Source organism: Pyrus communis, chromosome 16 (assembly GCF_963583255.1).
Source record: "Pyrus communis chromosome 16, drPyrComm1.1, whole genome shotgun sequence".
Lineage (NCBI taxonomy): Eukaryota > Viridiplantae > Streptophyta > Magnoliopsida > Rosales > Rosaceae > Pyrus > Pyrus communis.
The window spans coordinates 19674375-19698661 of record NC_084818.1 but is presented as its reverse complement, the minus strand read 5'-3'; the positions used below and the strand labels follow the sequence as shown (position 1 = coordinate 19698661).

Below are 24287 nucleotides of genomic sequence, written 5' to 3'. Positions count from 1 at the left end.
TGAATTGACCCAGTTCATAAAGCAAGACTTCTGCCTTATGACATAAAGGTTGAACCACAAAGGATTAAACTGTTGAGGGAGTATTTTCCATGGAAATTAGGGTTGGTAAGAGAAAGTGGTAAGGGGATGAAAGAAAAAGGGAAAGGTAAAGCCAAGGCCATCCCCAGAAAAGTAACCAAAAATATCCAGGACTTGGGGCAAGCTTGAAAGGGTGTTTAAGGAGTGCAAAAACATAGACAATGCCTTCAAGTTAGGCCTAAAATACTTTGTTAAGGCTATATTGATAAGGACGAAGAACAATGTTGCTATGAATCTAGACTACCTCGACCTTGTGGTAGATATGGATATGTTCAATAACTTTAAATGGAGCTCCATTTCCTTTGAACAACTTAATGACAACCTCTCGTTTGCTACTTTAAGGAGATGTAGGGGTAGAGTTAAGGGGGTGGTGAGGGAGATGAAGAAGAAAAAGAAGTTAGGGGAATGAAGAGGGCGTAGCGTTCTGGATGGTGCTGCAAAGGATTTTCCTAGGCTTTTTCAGGCAATATGTGTTGCTTTCGTCTTTATTAATGTGATTAAGTATTCATTTATTGAGGAATACGTGCAGGTGTGGGCATACAAAAAAATTCTTCAACTTGAAAAGCCCCTATGTTACTACAAAATTGCAGATTCGGCAACTACATCGAGAATTTTGCAATAGAAGACAACGAAGAAGCAGCCAATCCACGAACAGCTGCAGTTGTATATAACCGAGAGTTGAAAGGCATAACTGTATTGCAAAACTGTTGAATTTTATATAAATGAAAGTGAATGTGTGAATATTGTATGTGTGAGAAATGCATTTATGATGTGTGGCTTTAAATGGTAGGATGTGGGGATTAGAGAAATTGTTCCGACTGAAGCAGAAAGGAACAAATAGTACTGGACGTGAGGGGATGATGCGGATATTGTGATTCCTAAGAACCCAACACTAGACACAAATGATGTTGGTGAGTTGACAATGTAGTTGAAGGTGTCATTCGCGCAGTTAGCCCTCAAGAATGAGATATCAGACAAGATTTTGTTGAAGAAAGTGGAAGAACTATCGAAGGTGGTGAGGAATTAAGAAGAGTAGTGAAGAAAAAACATGTGGAGGAGAATACTGAGGAAGAAGAAAAAGGAAAAAAAATGATGTGGGAAAAAAAGTTCAAGAGGAAGGAGAAGATGCATAAGAGGGAAAAAAAAAAAAAAAAAAAAAGATGAAGATGCAAAAGAAAAGGAAGGAGATAAAGAGGAGAAAAAAAAAACAAGGGTGGTCAAATTGGCAATAATGTACAAACTGTTCTGGAAGAAGAAGAAGAAGAAGAAGAAGAATAGTGTGGTGAAAAAGGGGGTGATGAAAAAAATGGTTTGGAAAAAGGGGAGGAAAAACCAGTGGGTGAGTATGGGAGTCAAGAGGAGGATTAAGGGATGAAGACAAATGGGGGGGAGGCAAAGGATCAAAAGGGAATGAGGTAATTAATGGAAGCTGTGGAGGAAGAGGGTTGGAATGAGTTTGTAGAGACTGTTTATTAGGCCTGTCCTTTAGATGTATATGGAAAGATGGTTGGTTTAATTAGAGAACGGGCATCGAAAGAGTATGAAGATGTCAAGGTTTCGGATAATGACGATGAGGTGGTGACATACACAGCTGAGGGCTAGCATGTGGGAACCAAGAGGAAGTTTCAAGGGCAAAGTCAACGTCTATGTGAACCAAAAGGGGGCAGGAAAAAAAAAAAAACAAAGGATGAAAGTGGTTTGCCACACCTCTTTGATCTTTGACGTCACAAAGTGCCAAAAATCCATGTCAGTCAGCCCAGGGAGGATGTTGTGTAAAGAGAAATGTTAATTAAAGCCATGGACACAAAATGTGTAGTTAAGGTGATAAAATATTTCCATCACTTCAACAAGTTGAAGGAAAAAGATAAGAAGTCAGTTACTCATATGCTTCAAAACAATTGATGAAATGAATAAAACGATGAGGCTAACAATTTTTTGTTTACATTATTAGTCTGGTTGCCCAATTGGAGTTTATGACAGTTGGAGACACCGATTTCTGGAGGTGGCTTCTAGACCAACAAGGCTGGTTGTCAACAAATGTAAGTGGCTAAACCTTGTGTGGTATGGAGTAATATAAATGCATTGTGATTGTGTTGGTGTGATAGTTGAATTAAATTTTAAATTTTGTATATTATAGCACATTCACTTGTAGCTCTTATCTCCTGCAAAGGCATGACGATAGGCTTGGAGGATTCAGAAAGTGTATCCCACTTAATTTCTCCTAATATTGAAAAGTTTGGCAATTGTAATGTTGAGTGTATTTTTGTTTCGATGAAGTGTTGTACATGTTTTTCAATGTATTTTACACTTGTAGATACTCCTACTGTCAACAAAGCTATGATGAGAGGAATGCTAAATTGAAAAGTAAAGGGTGGAAAGGCGTTGCATCCAAACAATATGAGCCGGTGTTGTACAAAGTAGTGACGTGGAAGGGGGTGGAGTTTGGTGCATCATAGATAAAGGATGTGGATAGGGTGTACATGTCTATTAACCTTGATCACTAATGGATGGCAGTAGAGTTGAACCTTAAAGATGGGAGAATATTTGTGTATGACTCAATTAAGACGGCCACCCACATACGGCAAGCGATTGCAAAATTGGCTTTCACTCACGTCTTGCCGGATGTCCTCATTAGCCTGTCAAGGGATATAAAGAAGAGACCTTGGTTGATTAACATAATTCCAAGGTCTCCACAACAAGAGAACTGGTGACTTGAAGTTTCACTTATTTGTTATTGAGTTTAGTTAAATTATTTAATTGTTTATCAAACTTGTTGAATTGCGCATGCGGATTGCAATATTTTCACCTTAAAAGTGATTAAGTTGTTGTTTGCTGGCATTCCTTTGGATGTAATTACAACGTCCAACATCCTTGCATTCCACTCAAGATGGCAATTGACATGTTGCACAGGGTTCACAATGTATAGAGTGAGTTAAAATTAAGAATTTTAGTGTAGTGTTAGTGTAGGGAGATAATGTCATGAACAATGTTAGTCCAGAAACAAATGTTTTTTTGTTGATATGTTGTGTTGGAGATCATTTCCATTAGTTCATGAGTTGGTAATTTTGTGGGATGAATTTAATGTGTTGAATAACTGCATGATGACTTGTTACTATAAGAATTTATGAAACCAACCATTTTGTTGAATGATGCTTGTGACAGTTTGTGAAACCAACCCTTATTTCTTAATATCCTTCCAGATTGGTACTTGTATTATGAATGAAGGTATGTGACAAGTTATGAAACAAACTCTAATACTGAATGATTGTTTATGAAACCTACCCTAATGTTTATGATATTACATTTCCAGTTATCGTTACGATTAATGTGTAATTGACATTTATTTCGTTAATATGTTCACCCAATGAGGATTATGAAAGCCTCATTCACAAATACTTCCTGTGACCAAATAAGGACATATAGCGATGAAAGAAGCAAATATATTAAGTAAGGCTAATGAGTTTGAGCATCGATTGTTAAATTGCCAACATTTAAATGAAATCTCACAAAAGCTGAACGAGGATTAAAGAACCTATGGATTATAAAATACAGCTAGTAGTTAAAACATGAAACATAAATTAAAATGTCTTAAACATGAAATTAAACCATAAAGTATGATAACATAATTAAAACATGAAATCAAACCATCTGCACTTGTAAACTCTTCAACTTCATCATCAATTATTGTCACCAATTATCTTGCTACTCCCTGCACCTTCAGCCATCGCATCTCTTTTTCTTTTTGTTAGATGAATCGCAGCCAACGCAGTCATCCTCTCCCCGTCCTTCACCCTCCAGACCCACTTTTGACTCATTCCTTAGACCATTTTCCTTAATACTTGCTGGTTGCGAGAACTAAAGGATAAGATCAGCTTCTAAGTCTACCAATGTAAGATAGTCATCCATAACACCCGGTAGTCATCCATAACACCCGGTGGCAACATGTTCGGCTCATCCGCAAACATCTTATTGACAAGGAACCAACTTACTTTTAGCTCTTCCATATCATATCCACATTTCTCAACTGCCCTTCTTCCACAATAGAAGCATACCTCAAACAACTTTTCGTAACTCAGGAAAGTTGGCAGCTTATCATCACCATTCAAAACTCACCTGGTTGAACGACAGACGGACATTGAGTTTTATTAAAACCCTTATGAAAATCCACGTTCATGGCTTTAATTGCTTTCAGGACCATCATCCATACTTACAAGGTGCCCAAACGTGGCTCATAAAGGGCATAACCTCTTCACCATACTTTGTATGTCAAAAAGATAGGTCGCTACAATCATTCCCACCCCTTCATTTGCCAACGTGGGTGTTAAATCTGCAAACGTAACTGTATTACGCATGGGATGACAGCTTATGACATTTTATGACACTAAACCCTAGAAAAGAAACCCCCCTCCAAGAAGAAACCACCTAGTTTGGACACATGATAGGGTAGAATTGAATGTTTAGGCCAACACCAAATGCTGAAGTAAAATTTCCCTTCCACCACTAGATTTACCACATGAATGGCTGAGATTTATCCTTTTCATAAACATTTCCTCGTAAAAAGCCGCATTTCCCTTTACCAAACCTACTGCCTCAATTATCCACGCAACGTGATCAGATAATGCCACATAGAAATATGCTAGGAATATTGAATCTTAGTGAATAGAAAAATAAATAAAAATGTCAAAAATCCCAAAAAATTATGGAGATGATTGGGATCACATTTTCTACATCATGGTTATAGTCATATGGCAACGTGGATTTTTGGAACGATCGAAACAGTCGTCAATAATGTTTTCACTAGATTGGATAAATTTGTAAAAGTGAAATAATTTTCCAAAAAAAAAATATTAAAAACACTCATATGGAAAAGGGCTACAACTTTCATGAAGGACAGAAATCTAAACCCTATACCCATAATCCAGAATCCATAACAACCAATACTAACTGTTGGATTGTTGTTTACGTTTAGGCTTTGATTGGGCATTGTCGTAAGGGTTTTTTGGTAATTCCATTTTCAAAGTATCATCTTTTAGTGGAATGCAAATGATGAACAGTTTGGATCGTTCACATCGCATTCGGAAAGTTGTACTTTGCAGAAATATTGCACAATGTTACTAAATTTTAAAACGTATAAAACATCAAGCAATATTTGACCAACCCATAAAATTTCGAATGCAAGTCAACAACTCAATTAGAATTATTACATAACTACGATAGTAGAGGATGCGTAAGCATTATGGACATAGAAGTTAGGAAGGAAACCTGTAACATATGGAAGTGGACGCCACAAAATCAAATTTTCAACCACTCAGAATGAAACCAAGAAAAGCGAAAACTAAAGTGCTGTACATATATTCAAAACGGCAGCAAGCATATTTGGACTAGATGTAAGACTTACTGCCTTTCCCTATTAGCGAGTTTTTCATGTCCCTGTAACCCTGGACTAATGCATGTGCCTTAGAAGACCGATTAGGCTCTTGGCTACAGTTGCTCTAGATTTTAGGCCTACTTGCCTGTGACAAATTTACTAAATTCGAGTCATCCTGCCGGAAAGGTGGAGCTTTCCATAACATTCGTACAAGCGCCCCAACAACAACATCTTGGGATTTTTTAATTGGAAACAACCCTCAAGCTCATGTGGCTCACATAGGGGTACATGTTTGTCAAAAGATTCAGGTTTGAGGCAAAAAGATAAGATCACATCCCATTAGCAAAACCAAATCTATACATTTGAAAGGGCCATATGCATTTCATAAACAAATCAAGAGAATCTAAAAGAATACTCGACATTGAACTTTATGACCAGATGCAGAGAACATAGTGGCTCACCCATAAACTAAAGACCTTATTTTAACAAATAAATGGTTTAATGTGCATGAGGACTTTGATGCTTGAGATCGACTTTTTGTAGCTACAATTTTACATATATTTATTAAGAGATGACTATTCAAAAGATAATTGTACTCCTTAGCATGCATTTACTGCATCAGGCAATATTATGTTTCTCTGAATAAAAAGGAGCAAAGAAGTGTAAAGCACGACAACTAACGTGAGTCCTTTTAGCAAGTATACTTACGTATTGCCCATATGTCCCAAATCATTTCATGGGCTTTAACTAAAATGGGCGGCCCTTCATGTACGAAGCATGGTGCAATACATCACAACACTGTATGAACGTGAGTTGCTTGTATATTAAGCTCATAACCAACTAACCTATAAAAAAGAAATAATTTATCTTATAGAATGCTTCCTTCTAATTTCTGACTAATCAATCTCACATCACTTGTTTATTCAATGATCAATGCATGTACTATGTTGACGGTGCAGTTACCCCTCCTTGCCCCGTTACAATTGTAGATAATTATTAACCATTTGACTTGCAAGTTATTTCCAAAGAATCAAAACTAATTGCACATTGCATAGAGAAACTAACAAAAAGGACATCATGTGTAAAATACTTGCAGAAATAAAAGTAACTAAAATATATGAAGTTGAGAACTTACCTACTTCCTAGATCTGTCACATCATCATCATCCACATCAAATGGGTAAGGAAACTCAGTATCATCAAAATCATCAGGAAAAGACCTATTGGAGCTATTGGATTTCACCCCAGAATAATGTCTAGCTTCATCTTTGCCAAAAGAAAACAACTACATTAAAATAACAAGCATTACATAAAGATAACGATCTAAACCGTTCATCTCTCACATTCCACCAAAAGGTGAAACTTTGAAAGAAAAAAAAAAATTATCTACAAAAATGTAAACGAGAATCCGACGGTTCGTATTGGCTGCTACAGATTATGCATTATGGGTGCAGGGTTTTGGACTTTTGTCCTTCACAAAAGTTGTAGCCCTTTTCCATGTGAGGGTTTCTATTATTTTGTTTTTTCACATTTTTTCGATGTATGAAACAATTATTTTATTTTTTACAAATTTACGCCCACCCTAGTGAAAACATTATTCACTACCATTTCAATCGTTTCAATCGTTCCAAAAATCCACATCGCCATATGACCATGACCATGAAGTAAAGAATGTGATCCCGAGCATCTCCATAATTTTTTGGGTTTTTTAACATTTTTTTCTTGTTCACTAAAATCCAATATTCCTACTATATTTCGACGTGGCATTATTTGAGCACGCCACGTGGGTAATTAAGGTAGTAGTTGTGGGCGGGAAATGAAAATTTTGGGGGAACCTTTTCTTTCAAATCCTTTGGTCTTCGCAGAAGGCAACGCAAAGGGGATTTTAATCCCATGTTTTCACCTAAATCCCCCTTAATTGCTGTCAATACAATTCATTAACTCTCATCTCCCATCTCTCTTTAATTCCTAGCTTTCCTTACATCTTTAATTCCTAACTCTCCTTACATCTATGATGAATCACTAACTACACCCAATCATGGCAAGACCACCCAAATCCCCTCCTCCAACCCTATTGAATACACAAACACCCAAAACTCATTGCAGAATTCTCTTTAATACACCAATAGCCATAACTCCTGATCCAATTATCATTAATACCCCACCTTCCAAAACTAGTACAGTCCTATTTGATACTCCCACCCTCATGTCCTACACCAAACTCCAAATCTTAGAAACCAATCACCATGAATACACCTTTGGCAAAGAACCAAAGTATGGCAACAAGTGGCCACACTTAGGGCACAATGGTGGTAAGCATAATTACAATCATCTATTTTCAGGTATACATCGCTCAAACAACTCTCTTTTCTTTTGTAAAAGAAAACACATTCAGTTAGGTGGGGAAATCGAACGGGTTCGTTGTGAGTGGAGAACTATTGAAAAGGCAAACCAAGAATTAAAAACAAAGGCAATGGTGATTCTTGCCTCGCTTCACCACATGAAATACTTGAACAAACTCAACCAATAGAGAAATCCAAGGGCTACACCTAAGCTAAGGAAGTGGAATTGAGAAATCCAAGGGCTACACCTATTCATGATGTAACCATACATAAAGTCATTGCATTTGGTAGATATTCACCGAATTAAGTTTCTGTGTGTCGAATCTGTACATGTTTTTTGGTTCTCAACTCTTTCTAGAATGGATGTAAGATTGGATGTGGTAGTGGGATAAGTACATGTTTTTTGGAGCACAAATGTATGTACAATGTACAATGTCTTTAACATTATAACAAAATGTTTTTTGGTTCCCAAATGTTCAACCTATGTGTTTAACATTGCCTGTGGGAGTGGTGACATGTTTCTGGGTACTTTTCAGATTTTGTGTCAATGGTCACTGTGAAAATTTATTTTATGCTTCTAGAATGACCCAACTAATAAGACTACAGCAGAGCAGACACAAATATTCACCCATGTGAGGGCCTTCTTTAAAACAAAACTTAAACCATGAAATTTAAAGCCTAGTACTTGTAGTGAACCAAGGCTTAACTCTAAACATAAAGGGATTTGAGAAACTTTTATATCCTTGAAGCACCTCTTTGCTTAGTAAAGGATATTCACCCATGTGAGGACCTTCTTTCCTTTGTCTCCTTGCTCCTTGACTCCATGGATATAGATGGAAGAAACTTGTTCTTGATTCCATGTATTTTGGATTTGGATGGAGGAATGGATTCTCCAAAAATCTCCAAAGTTGGAGACCTCTAAGTTCCGACACCAAGGATGATGGAAAAGATGAGTGATGTGTGGAGAAGAAGATGCTAGTATCTTTCTCCCACATGGCTGACCTCTTAGAGAGAAAGAGAGAGTTTGAATCTTTCATCTTTCCTCAAAGAAATCCTAATGAAGGATGAAGCTATAAAGTTGCCTTTATACCTCATTCTAAGTGAGTGACAAACTTGTAATAAGTGAGCCATCACTCCCTTCCCTCTTAGGTTGGCATTGGCTTTCGTTTTGGGTTAATTTCCATTTTGTTTTAGTTGTCGTACAACTTAAACTCAATGGGCCTTGTGGACCAAAACCCTTTGGCCCTGAAACCCGAAACTAACGTAAAAGCCTAATACGAACCCTTTGTATGATTAATTAACATGTTAATTAATCATTGCCTTATAGAATTAAAATGTTTAATTGTCCTTACTCATCTCCGTTATTTCTTTCAATCAATACCTTACACGGTGTGCAATCCATTAAGTTCCTTTTAGTGAGGTAGCGGACAATTAGAACTCTTTCGAATCGATTGTGAATTGAAACTTACTTTCAATTCTCCTTTTTGTGATTATACGTATTTAGGGCTTCCAAAGCCATGAGTGGCACCTAGCAATATGTCATGGCTACCTAAGCTAATCAGAAAATGTTGGAGAACCTATTCAGTTTGGGATTACAAATGCAATACGATCTTCTCTCTAATACAATACTCTTGATCGCATTGTTTGGTTTGATAGTTTATTCATGTCTACTATCCAATGAGACTCTCTTACTTATATGATTACCTTGAATGTGATTTGGAACGACTTCTTTCATTCATACTCTGGCCAGAGATTCTTAATCATATCATGTGGTATTTTCATTCAATAGTTTGAAGGTTAGATCCCTTGTTGTGCATTCGTCTGCCTTTATGGTGAAGTGTCTCAACCCCAACTATGTCGTGAACCCCTTTTGATGGAGTGCCTTTAACACAGTAAAAAATTAAGGACCTAACCATAAGACAACTATGATGCCTCATGTCAAATGACTACTTTGCATTATCCCAACCATGAGTTCCCATGTGACATGATTATGAGAACTCCTTGTTGATTGCGTTTGGTGGACTCATTCTCTATGGAGCACCTACATACTTGTCTTGATGTCAATCACACCAAGGACTTGAGACCAGTCACTCTTCTAAAGAGAAGACATAACATGTACTAATCTTACCGGATCGTCAACCCCAATTGGCAATCCTATGATTAGGAATGTTTAAGATATGTGTACTAAAGAGAATGGTCTTATGAATCTAACTTCTTTAGATTACATTCTCCTAATTACATATTCCTTGGACTTATTATTCAAGCGTATAACATTTGTATGAGTTGACTTTAAACAATATTTTTTACCTTTTATACTAAACATGTTTAGTTTAACATGTAAAATGTCTGTAAAGTATCATCATATGATGGAGTTTAAGGTACGTTTCCAACATGGAGGACATTGCAAGAGATGGTGGCGTTACGAGGAGCACGAGGACATCATAAGAGCTCTTCACTTGCTCACAAGCTCCCTCTCTGCCTCTCTTTCGCCTCCACTACAACCCTCACATGTCCCTCTTTCTGACAAAACACCCTGTGAACAAAAAAAATAAAGAAAAATAAAGGCATAGGATTTACCAGGGCCCAATTAATTGACCTGAAATCAAACCTTCCCAACCTCACCATCTCCCTCTCCTACCTCTCTTTCCCGCCGAAGACAACCTTAATCTCCTCCTCTCTTGCCTACAAAAACACCCCTAGTAAGCGAAAGAAATTAAAGGTAAAAGATTACTCTCCCCCTCTCTTGCCAACAAAAACACCTCTAATTACTCTCCCACTCTCTCCCGCTCTTACACTAACAAAAAATACCCCAAATGAATGAAAAAAAATTAAAGGTATAAGATTAGTCTCCCCCTCTCTCGTCGACAGAAACACCCCAATGAACGAAAAAAAATTAAAAATATAAGATTATCGGGTCGCAGTTGCAATGCAGCTTCAGCCCAATCGATCCTCACCTTGGCTACATGTCTCTGCCTCTCTTTCTTTCCCTCTTCAATGCACGAACATATCCCTCAACTCCCTGCCTTCCGCTTTCTCTCCAACAAATACATACCCACCGATTAAAAAAATTTAAATATTTTAATCACACTGGGTCACGACAACCCGACTCTACCCGTAAACTCAACAAATTACCGCCGTCCGATTGCGGTTCGCATGCAAAGTGCGTTATTAATGTCCGCACCTCAGAAACGCCGATCAGTACAAACAGGTCGCCCATTCTGTTTGAGGAGCCAAAGCCAAAGGCGTGAATATCTTCTGTTTAAAACGTGGTTAAACCCTCCCCCTCCCCGCCCCAAAAAGCAGCTAACAGAAGTGAGCAGCTGACGGCAAATTATGCTGAGAAGACGACTCCCATCCTTTCTCTCCACCACCATTTTCACCTCCTCAATTCGCACCAAACCCCCTCTCACCCTCCCCACGCCCTCACCCATCTCATCCCAATCCCTACATTTCCTCCCACGTCCAAACCCTAACTCTAACCCTACATTTATCAACGCCAAAGGGTTTGGATTTCAGGGACTGAGCGTACAGTCTACTGAGCTTGAACGATCTGAGAGGCAAGGTGCCCAGGCAGCAGAAGACGAGTAAAGGCCGTGGCATTGGGTCTGGTAATGGCAAGACTGCCTGTCGAGGCCACAAGGGTCAGAAGGCTCGAGGCTCTGGGAAGTTGGGGTTCGAAGGTGGTCAGACTCCGCTGCGTAGTCGTTTGCCCAAGCGTGGGTTTAAGAACCCCTTCAGTCTCACTTTTCAGGTACCCTCTCTTTCTTTTTCTTGTTTATTTTCTTGCATTGTTTGCAATGTGCATTTCTATTTGTTGAGTTGCTCCGAAATTGTTGAAAACGAAGGAAATGGAATATGGAGTGAGTGTAAGCACTGTCAATTCCTTTCTATTGGAGTATTTGAAGAGCTAGCTTCTTTCGTATCTCGTAGTCTTAATGATTCTAAAGAGGTTATATTCGGAAGCAATAGCAGATGCGTAAACATAACCGCCGTATTGAGGTTGAGTTGTTTTACAGGAATATGTTGCTATCATTAATAATGTACTCTCTAAAATGCCCAAAGTGCTTGTGTTTGTGCACACGTGGGTGTGTAATTTGTAAGGCCTGTGATGAACAGTGAAATACTAAATATATTCAAACCCAAGGGATATGCTGATAGCGGTAACAAGTGAAGGGACTTCCGGAGGGGTCCATAGTAAACTGTTAATTTGTCATGGGGAAGAACACTTTATGTAACTACTCATTTCTCTGTTGGTACAACGAATGACGCTAATTCCTATCTGTCCCTTTCCTATTCCAGGGGAAATGAAAATAAAGAAAAGAGAATCCAATCTAGATGGTCTTAACATGTACTGGGGGGCATTCTCCAATATCAAGTTTATTTGATAATTTCCACTGCTTATACTCTATGTTTGAATCATATATTGCAATAGAAAGACTTCTTATTGTTAGTACACTTTTGTGTAATTCTCTGTCTTGCCCCAAGTAAGCTGGTGGTTGCTTGCTTGAGTTGCATAAACAACCTCTCTACTAAAAAAAATATGATTATGGCTTCTATCATCCCCTCCCAAAACACTTCATTAGATGGAGATTCGTGCGTAGGACACCTTTCTTAGTGTTTGTATATATGATTATGGCTTATATCTTCCCCTCCCCAAACACTTCATCAGATGGAGACTAATGTGTAGGCACCTTTCTTAGTCTTTGTATATCTTATTTTTCCTAAAATATTTTGTTATTCCATTCTATATTCAAAGCCTTCCTAGCAATAGGTGGAGGAATATGTAATTGTTTGACTGATATCTATTGATATCAACGATAATGGTGCTGATAAAAAAAGGGTGTGCAGGATGGTTGTAATCTCGGGTGATGCACTTTGGTTTACAGAAACTATTGAAGGTGCAATTATTTGACTGATATCTTGGTAGGAAGGGTAAATACTCCAATACTGTCTTTCACTTGGTGTGATGTATCTGAGCTTTATGGTTGGTATGTTGGTAGAAGAAATGGCTTCCAATGATATGTAGCTATGAGGACCGAAGACTATATTAGAAGATATGATTAATTTATTATCATTGAGAAGATATGATTAATTTAAAAGTTCAATGTATTAAGGGACACAATTTGGGTAAATATGTGGGAATCTTTTCTTTCTTTGTTTCTAGGTATTCGTTAGAGTTAACTATTGATGGTGCATGTGACCTTTAATGTGTGGATATGATATGGTATCTAGCTTCCAAGCAAAATCTAATAATCTATTGGTGATGCTATTTGGAAGTTTACTTTGAGCTTTCTATCTTCACATTCGATATTCAATCAGTAGCTCAAATACAAGTTATATAGATAGTGGTTACTGGTTATGGTGTCAACTTGTTGAAAATATCTCCAATTCTTATAGAAGGGTCATAACCGTTTAACTGTCTTTCAATTCCATCCTCCCTTTTTTTTATTTTTTTTATTTTATTTTATGTTTTCGTGATGTTGTGTGGTATAAGAGCTCATGAATCTTATTACACCAACTAATACTACCATCATTGGTACTTTTCTTTACTTATACATGAGGTGTCTCATGTTTTATGTTTCAACTTGCTGAAAATCGCTCTTATTTTTTTTATTAGGCATGTAACGTGTAGGTCTAATTAAAATTTATTTAAGAATTCAAGGTTGAGGAAATGGTGGTATTTCCTCTAAATTATAGCACATGCAAATAAAGTAACTTAAATTAGACGAATAATTAGATGGAATGACTACCAAACTAACATAAAAGCATAATTATATTTCTGAAGGAAAAAAATAACTTATAAAATTAAACTTCACTCAGATGATAATACAAGAGACAAATCGGCAATTTAGTCTCTTATGTGTGTACAAACAAACTTATCACTTTTGCAGATCATGAAAATTTTTGGTAACTATATAACCTCTTGGGTAAGTTCTAAATTCTAATTGCAAGAAAAGACTCCCAAAAAAGAAAAATGTAAAGAAATTGTCACCAACATAATGCATGTTAGAGAAACTGTTTTATGCCTCAAATCAGTGAGTCTATATTAGGACTTTGTAGCACCGAGATCAGTTTTTCATTCGTGTATTCCCTTTTCTAATAGGCTTCGCTTTATAGAACTGTCATATCCTGCACACTAAAGTAATGAAGTAAGCTTTATAATAGAAAGTGGAGATAGTCTTAGTCTGTCTGGGGATTGAAATTCCTCAAATATTTCAGGGTTTCTACTCTCTGAGTTATAGATTATCTTACTATGTCAAGATATTTCTGTTTAAATATTTCCTAGAACATAATCAAAATGGTTAAAGAAACAATTACAGAGTGTTATTGCAACATGAAAATCACATCATTTTGTTGCCAAACATGTGTCCATTGATATTGAAAATTCCATAAACTATCCGTATCCAAAATTCTAAATATCTACCACAAATCATACTGCCGAATGTTCTGCTTGAAGTGAGAAAGAAAACAGACGAATCCAAGTTATATCATAACTCTTTGGATCCCACGCGGTGGATGGATAAAGTTTCTGTTCCGACTTCCAACCTAACTTGGTTTGCAGTGCAGAGATCAGTTGTGGGAAATACTTCAGTTCTTGCAGAAAGGACTTGGCGGTTCTTGAGTCTCTATGCTTTTTTAATCCTTGGAGTTTGCTCTGATTCATTGCTAAAATATTGGGGAAATGAACTAGGTCTTGAGTTGCATGATACCCTGATATTGTTATGAATCTATGCTTGAATAGTGTTTTCTGTTATACGTACATACATACATGCATAAGGGTTCCTCAATGCGTGAAACCATTATGCTTCGTATGTTTTGGTTAGAGATTTTCTTTGGTGGATTGTTTTGGTTAAACATAACAAACTGATTTTATCATTCCTTTTAATTGACTTTTAATCTGTTTGAGCCTTTTTTTTACATTTCTGGGGGCTATTAAATATCACCTTTATTCCAATTTATTTTCTGACCTGTGTACATGTCTTCGTGGCAGCCTGTAGGATTGGGAAAAATTGCCACACTTATAAACGCAGGAAAGATTTATTCGTCTGAGTTGATTACAATGAAAACGCTCAAGGTTCAGTAAATTTCTTCTCAGCCTATTGCAGTATTTCCTACGTCAACTTTTGTTCATTCTGGTAATTATTGTTACCATAGGATACAGGGGCAATAGGGAAGCAGATTGAAGATGGAGTGCGATTGATGGGACGTGGTGCTGAACAGATCCAATGGCCAATTCATCTGGAGGTATGTGTATTCATCTAGGCATTGTACATGACATGGACTTATGTGTTATGTGGGTACCCCTGTCTTGCTTTACCCCCTTCCCTGTTCTAGATTTAAAATTGCTGCCTTCACCTCAAAAATGTTTTTTCTCTTCGGAGCTAGATCATATGATGATATCACCACTGGATGAGAGTGTTTCACGACTTCAATTTTGTTTTCTGGACCAAGGAATGGCGATATCAGTTAACTGTGATATGTACCTTACTGCTAGTCCAACGGTTTGCTGATGTCATAATTTACTTCCTTTTTGTAGTGTGTAGTAACATTACCTTTGATCTCCGTTAAATTTTATCAATCTGGAAAATATTGATCATGTTCATTAGTGGCAGTTTAGTGATGGCTCGAAATGTTTTCAGCAATGTACTTATTTCGAATAAACATCTTTGAACAAATATTACATAACTAACTTTAGCATAGAAATCTGAAATTGGTTTATAAATAAATGAACTATTAATCCATTAATATTTACTGGTGGAGATACTTTCCTATGCTAATTATTTTTCACATGGATATGGAGTAAATGCATATAGATCAGACTTCGGGTTTCATTCCTCTTTGTGTTGCATGCAACTCGAAAATGGACTTATGAGAGGTTTACAGGTATCACGTGTCACTGTAAGGGCAAAGGAAGCTGTTGAAGCTGCAGGTGGGTCTGTAGGAAGAGTGTATTACAACAAGTTGGGCTTTCGAGCATTGCTCAAACCCGAGTGGTTTGAAAAGAAAGGCAGGTTATTGCCGAAAGCAGCTAGACCTCCCCCGAAACAGAAGGATAAAGTCGATGGCTCTGGCCGCTTGCCAGCCCCAACGAAACCTATTCCTTTTTTTACTGAAGACAAAGAGCTAGCCTCGGCCTCTACTTGACCAAAGGAGCAAAATTAGTTTGTTCTTTTTCGGATATTTGTACTTTTAGATCCAGTTCCTTCTTCAGGTGCTTTGCATAATTGTTCTACTTCATAAGAAACAGTGAGTTCCAAGGAAAATGATCTGTTCGGATAAATTGAATGAGGAAAGGTTTTCGTGTCAGTGTTGCTTTTGATCGGCACTTTGTGATATTGTCTTATGAGCTAATTGTTCTACACTTCTTACTGGGTGTCACTTGCTACTTAGTTTCCGTCTGAGTATGTGCCTTTGAATTGCTGTTGCAATATGATGCCCATATGTAATTTATCGGGTTAATTATACTAACACCTCTTGAGGTTTATTGTTTTTTCACAAAAATCCCTCAGGTTTGAAACATTACACTAATCCCTGGCGTTTCAATTCACTTTCACATCCACCCCTTAAGGATGAAAAATGAAATTACCTATCTTTAGGAGGATTTCGATCTTTGGAGAAATGGCTGTCAGCCAGGTCACCCTATATTTTGTCTTGGTTGAAATGATTCCTCACTTAAAAATAATAAAATTTAAAAAACTTACAACTGTTGTGGCCTATATTTAACTGACAGGGGAAGGGGTTGGCAGCACAAAGAGAGAATAGAGAGAGAGAGAGATGTGTTTGTAGGGTTGTGTAGAGGATGTTATTCCTCATGTGCTTTTATTTATAGTAATAAGAGGGAGAAGAAATCCTTCTCCTCCAAGGAATACAAGTACTAATAGGGAAGAATAACTAGAATCAAATCTAATCTAGAATTTACACAGTCACACTTAAACAAGAAGTTTATAACACTCCCCCTTGAGTAGATTCAGTATCATGTAGAGGTTGAGGAAGTCGACTCGTTGGCACTGATTCTGGGAACATGCCATTCTCAATAAGGTAGGAACTTGCATAAGGAACTAAGTCTCACAAAAAAACCCTATGGCTATGGTAAAAACCCGAGTAAGGACAAAACTCATAGTCCAAGGAAAAATGCGTGAGTAATGCAAAGTCAAATGAAACGTTTACAGGACGTCATCAGGGATATGTAGACCTGGCAATTTCTGACACGACCCGATAACCCGACACGACACGACACGAAATTAACAGGTGTTTGGGTCGACACGATAACGAATCGGGTCTTATCGGGTAACCCGATAAGCACCTGTTAAGATAACGGGTTGGGTCGGGTATACACGTGGGTAAACACGATACACGATAAGCAGAATATTATTTTTATAATTTTATAACCCTCAAAAAATACTGTAATAATTATATACATTAATTTTACAATTTTATACCCCTAAAAATTATAATAAATATATATATATATATATATATTAAATTAACTATAAAATTTATAATAATTATAATAATTATACCCCCAAAATATTAAGTCTATCTATACTAATTATATATATATATATATATATTAAATTTTATAAAAACTATAATAATTATTAATTAATAATTTAATATGCATGATCATGCATTGCATATTTGCATGATTTTGCATCCATTGAAATTTGATGCGTCAGGACTCATATGTGATTTGTTTCCATTCTCAAATTTCAATAATCAATTTCTTGCCATTGCCATTTGCCAACTTGCCGCCCTTTTTGAAAAAAAAAATGGAGGGAAAATGAAAATGTTAAGAAAAGTTGAAAATAAAACAAAAAAGTGAGGGAATTCAATTAGGGAAAGATGTTGGAGGGAAAAGTGAAAATGATAAGAAAAAGTTGAAAAGGAAACAAAAAAGAGAGGGAAAAATGAAAATTAATAGAAGTGGTGAATCTAATAAAAGTATAAATAAACTCTAAGCGTTAGTCAATCTATCGTTTTACGAATTCTCCAAAACTAATTTCAACGATCCAAACCGTCAAAATTGTTTGTATATGCTTGGAGATCACATCAGCAAAAAATCACAAAAAAAAAACATTCAGAGATCAAGTAACGAGACAAAGCTTTTCAACGGTTATAAACGAAAAATCACGATTTAACGGTTATTTTAACTCCGATTTTGATGATTTTTTATAACTACACTCCTTGACCCTATATGAATACAATGAATGAATTCGATCTTCAATTTAAAATATTTACACAAGTGGATACCACAAAATCTTATGTTATACTTAATAAAAGTATAAATAAACTCTAAGTGTTAGTCAATCTATCGTTTTACGAATTCTCCAAAACTAATTTCAACGATCCAAACCGTCAAAATTGTTTGTATATGCTTGGAGATCACATCAGCAAAAAATCACAAAAAAAAAACATTCAGAGATCAAGTAACGAGACAAAGCTTTTCAACGGTTATAAACGAAAAATCACGATTTAACGGTTATTTTAACTCCGATTTTGATGATTTTTTATAACTACACTCCTTGACCCTATATGAATACAATGAATGAATTCGATCTTCAATTTAAAATATTTACACAAGTGGATACCACAAAATCTTATGTTATACTTAATAAAAGTATAAATAAACTCTAAGCGTTAGTCAATCTATCGTTTTACGAATTCTCCAAAACTAATTTCAACGATCCAAACCGTCAAAATTGTTTGTATATGCTTGGAGATCACATCAGCAAAAAAACACAAAAAAAAAACATTCAGAGATCAAGTAACGGGACAAAGCTTTTCAACGGTTATAAACGAAAAATCACGATTTAACGGTTATTTTAACTCCGATTTTGATGATTTTTTATAACTACACTCCTTGACCCTATATGAATACAATGAATGAATTCGATCTTCAATTTAAAATATTTACACAAGTGGATACCACAAAATCTTATGTTATACTTAATAAAAGTATAAATAAACTCTAAGTGTTAGTCAATCTATCGTTTTACGAATTCTCCAAAACTAATTTCAACAATCCAAACCGTCAAAATTGTTTGTATATGCTTGGAGATCACATCAGCAAAAAATCACAAAAAAAAAACATTCAGAGATCAAGTAACGGGACAAAGCTTTTCAACGGTTATAAACGAAAAATCACGATTTAACGGTTATTTTAACTCCGATTTTGATTATTTTTTATAACTACACTCCTTGACCCTATATGAATACAATGAATGAATTCGATCTTCAATTTAAAATATTTACACAAGTGGATACCACAAAATCTTATGTTATACTTAATAAAAGTATAAATAAACTCTAAGCGTTAGTCAATCTATCGTTTTACGAATTCTCCAAAACTAATTTCAACGATCCAAACCGTCAAAATTGTTTGTATATGCTTGGAGATCACATCAGCAAAAAATCACAAAAAAAAAACATTCAGAGATCAAGTAATGAGACAAAGCTTTTCAACGGTTATAAACGAAAAATCACGATTTAACGGTTATTTTAACTCCGATTTTGATGATTTTTTATAACTACACTCCTTGACCCTATATGAATACAATGAATGAATTCGATCTTCAAATTAAAATATTTACACAAGTGGATACCACAAAATCTTATGTTATACTTAATAAAAGTATAAATAAACTCTAAGCGTTAGTCAATCTATCGTTTTACGAATTCTCCAAAACTAATTTCAACGATCCAAACCGTCAAAATTGTTTGTATATGCTTGGAGATCACATTAGCAAAAAATCACAAAAAAAAAACATTCAGAGATCAAGTAACGGGACAAAGCTTTTCAACGGTTATAAACGAAAAATCACGATTTAACGGTTATTTTAACTCCGATTTTGATGATTTTTTATAACTACACTCCTTGACCCTATATGAATACAATGAATGAATTCGATCTTCAATTTAAAATATTTACACAAGTGGATACCACAAAATCTTATGTTATACTTAATAAAAGTATAAATAAACTCTAAGTGTTAGTCAATCTATCGTTTTACGAATTCTCCAAAACTAATTTCAACGATCCAAACCGTCAAAATTGTTTGTATATGCTTGGAGATCACATCAGCAAAAAATCACAAAAAAAAAAACATTCAGAGATCAAGTAACGGGACAAAGCTTTTCAACGGTTATAAACGAAAAATCACGATTTAACGGTTATTTTAACTCCGATTTTGATGATTTTTTATAACTACACTCCTTGACCCTATATGAATACAATGAATGAATTCGATCTTCAATTTAAAATATTTACACAAGTGGATACCACAAAATCTTATGTTATACTTAATAAAAGTATAAATAAACTCTAAGTGTTAGTCAATCTTAAAAACAAAAACTCTTTATCCTTGCACATTTAATATTTGTAATAGATTAGTAGTGTATGTATTATTTTTTTTATTAGGCTTTTATTTTCGAGTGTAGATATAGTACTTGAACGAGAAATGTTTTAATGTTTTCAAGTAATATTTATGTCGCAATGTGTGGTATGTGCAAATTTTAAAAAAAATATATTTTTTTCTTAACGGGTCATAACGGGTCATAACGGGTCGGGTCACTTTACCCGTTGGGTAAAGTGACACGACCTGTTAAGGACCCGTTAAGATAACGAGTGTGACACGACACGACCCGTTAAGATAACAGGTGTTACACGAAAACGACACGAACACGACAGACACGACCCGTTTGCCAGGTCTAGGGATATGATCAACCCAAGATGGGTGCCTCGTCAAAACCTCGTTAGGTAGCAAAAATCTAGTGGGAAAAATGATCCTAATCGTAGGGGAAAAAAGTATATTAAGATCAAACAAGTATACGTCAGAATACTCCCCTTGAGTTTGACATAATTTCAAAAAGAACTAACAATGTTACAACTCATAAAGTTTACATATATCAATTCCTTGAACAAACTTCTGAAACGTCGCCTTTAGTAGTGATTTAGTGAAGAGGTCGGCTAGATTGTCTTGTGAACGGATTTGCATGACTTCAATCTTTTGATACTCTTGTTGTTGATGTGAGAAGAAGAACTTCTGCGCAAAGTGCTAGGTGTTGTCTCTTTTGATGTAACCCTTCTTGAGTTGTTCGATGCATGCTGCATTGTCTTCATAGATCATCATCGGGACATCAATGATGGGGTAAAGATCGCAGGAGCTTTGAATATGGCCCACAATTGCTCTCAACCAAAAGCATTCTAAAGTTGCTTCATGTAAGGTGAGAATTTCAGCACGGTTAGACAAAATGGTAACTAAGGTCTATTTAGTTGACCTCCAAGAGATTGTGGTGCCTCCAACGATAAAGACATAACTCGTTTGAAAGCGCGTCTTGTGCGGATTAGGTATGTATCATGCGTTAGCATAGCCAACAAGGCGAGAATAGACTCGAGATAAGGGGGTGCAGCATCACTTGAGGATCTGTAGGGATAGAGCAAGCCCAAATCTGTAGTACCCTTAAGGTAACGGAAGATGTGTTTAACACCAATCCAGTGTCTGCGTGTTGGTGCATTAATGTATCTTGCTAAAAGATTAACAACGAAGAAGATGTTGGGTCTAATGCATTGAGCTAAGTACAATCAAGCACATATCGCACTTAGATAAGGAACTTCAGGTTCCAAAATCTCTTCATCATCTTTCTTCGAACGGAAGGGATCTCGTTTTGCATCTAGTAATTGAATGACCATATGAGTACTCAAAGGCTTCGCTTTATCCTCGTTAAAGCATCGCAACATCTTGTGGGTGTAGTTCGTTTGATGTACTAAGATTTCATCCAAACGAAGCTCTATCTCGAGACCGAGACAATATCAAGTCTTTTCTAGATCTTTTGTCTCAAATTCCGACTTCAGGTGTGCGGTAATTTTTGCGAGCTCTTCAAGAGTTCCAGTGAGGTTCATGTTGTTGACATAAACTGCAACTATTGCAAAACCAGAATGTGACTTCTTAATGAACACACAAGGGCATAGTTTGTTGTTCACATATCCCTGACTAGTCAAATACTCACTCAAATGGTTATACCACATTCTTCCAAATTGCTTCAAACTGTAAAATGAACGCCTCAGTCAAATTAAGAGCATGTTCCAGGGTCTAGAAATATTTGATCCAGTCAATGTAAAAATTTCTGGAACTTTTATATAAATTTTCGTATCAAGATCCCCATAGAGATACGCAGTTACAACATCCATCAGCTACATACTCAGTTTTTTGGAAACTACCAAACTAATAAGGTAGCAAAAAGTAATCACATCCATAACGGGTGATTAAGTTTTGTCATAGTCAATCCCGAGATGTTGTAGAAGCCTTGCACAACAAGATGAGCTTTGTAACGCATAATTTGTTTTTCTCATTACGCTTTCGAACGAAAACCCATTTGTAGCCAACATGTTTCATATGTGGAGGAGTATGAGCTACAGGTTCAAACACCCTACGTTTCGCAAGTGAATCGAGTTTAACTTGGATTACTTGTTTCCAGTTTAACCAATCGGTTATACGTCGACATCATCAACGGAACGGGGTTCAATGTCATCGTTCAACATGATCTCAGTAGCTACTGCATATGCTAATGCATCGTCGACGATCATCTCATTTCTACACTAAACATCATCCAAGCTAGCATAATGGATTTAAATCTCACAATTCTCAGGAGGTGGATTCGTCTTTTCAAGGACGCTTCCATAATCTAAAATTTCCTCATGAGTTAGATAGAATGAGTAAGCGACAGTCGGATTCACGGTAGGCTCTTTAGGTACTTGTGTTGTGGGTTTCCTCTTCCGGGGATGTGAATATTTTGAACCAAGAGGTTTGCCACGCTTTTGTGTAGGGGCAGAGGATTGGCTAGCTGCTAATGTATGTGGATCGGCCAAAGTGGTGTCTCAGGCCTCCAAGAGGGAAGTCCGTCATACATTTGGTACATTTATCTTTGCAGGCACATTCACAGTTGGAATATGTGATCTTGTCACTCGCGCTAAATCAATGAAAGCATCTGGCATGCTCTGGAGATCTAATCGAAGGAGAATCAAATCTAACATAGATTCTCATCCTTCACTGAGGCCCCATTTTTGTATGTAAGGGCGGCAAAATCGGCATATAGACCGCACAACCAAAAACATGCAGATGGGATATGTTGGATTTGTATCTGATAACCAACTAAATGGTGTTATATGGTTGGTTCACAACAGGCCTCAGGCGGACTAACATGACTGCGTGCAATATTGTATAGCCCCAAGCAGCGATCGGGAGCTTGGTATATATGACCAACGATCGAGTAATCATTTGCAAGCGCTTAATAAATGCCTCTGCCGGACCATTGTGGGTATGAACATGGGTTACTAGATGTTCAACTTCAACCCCAACCGACATGTAATAGTCATCAAAAGTTTTAGATGTGAATTCTCTAGCATTATCCAATCGAATAAATTTGATCAGATAATCAAGATGGTGAGCCCTGAGCTTGATAACCTAAGCCAACAGTTTGGAGAATGCAGTGTTCCTTGTGGACAACAAGCACACGTGTGACCAACGTATGAAAGCGTCAACCAAAACCATAAAATATTTAAATGGTCCGCAAGGAGGGTGAATCGGTCCACAAATGTTCCCCTGAATCTTTTGTAGAAAAATAGGAGGATTCGAACAAATCTTGTCATAAGAAGGCTTAATAATAAGATTTCCCATGACGCAGGTTTGACATGCGATTCCTCGAATCGAACCTAAACTTCAGGTCAGTGGATGCCGGTGTGATGATTTGAGGATACGGCGCATCGCTGTTCTTCCAGGGTGTCTCAAATAATCATGCCAAAGTGTAATTTCATACGCGATCCCAGAGGTAGGGCCGACCACATAGTGGCTTTCTATAGGGCGTATGGTCATAGTATACAGACCACTCGAGATACGCTCCATCTTCTCTAAAATATGCTTTTGGCCATATTCGTAGGAAGTTATGCACAGAAATTCAACTCCATTTTCTACATAGGTTTCAGTGTGGTAATTATTATCTCTAATGTCCTTGAAACTCAACAACGTTGTTCCGGAATGCGGAGAATAGAGTGCCTCACCAATGGTCAAAATTGTACCATTGGTTAACATTATATGTGCCTTACCTTTTCATTCAATCAGGTTGGATGGGCCTAAGAGGGTTGTCAGAGGTGCATTCTTAGGTATGAAGTTAGTGAAATAAATGTGTTCATGCAAAACGGTGTGCATGGTTGCACTATCTGCTAGATACTAACTTTCCCACTAGTCATACCTAGAATAAAAATTAATTTGAATCGGTCACATGCATAAAAGTTCTAAAAACAAATATCCATTCAAAATAATTTAAGTATTCAAGGATGGTAATTAATAAAAACTTAATATCTAAATAATAAATCACCAACAAATAATCCAAACAAAAAGGAAAATTGTTCAAAAAATTAAACAAAAAACAAATGGGGGTTCGACCACTAGGTGGAATTCAGCCCCATTGTCTAAATTTCAACTAGAAGAATAGTTTATGTCTAAG

General features: G+C 36.6%; 1 pseudogene; it reads left to right on the top strand.

Annotated features, from left to right (window-relative positions):
- Nucleotides 1-1581: 1581 nt before the first annotated feature.
- LOC137719932 (large ribosomal subunit protein uL15m-like) lies at nt 1582-16072 on the top strand (annotated as a pseudogene).
- Nucleotides 16073-24287: the final 8215 nt, after the last annotated feature.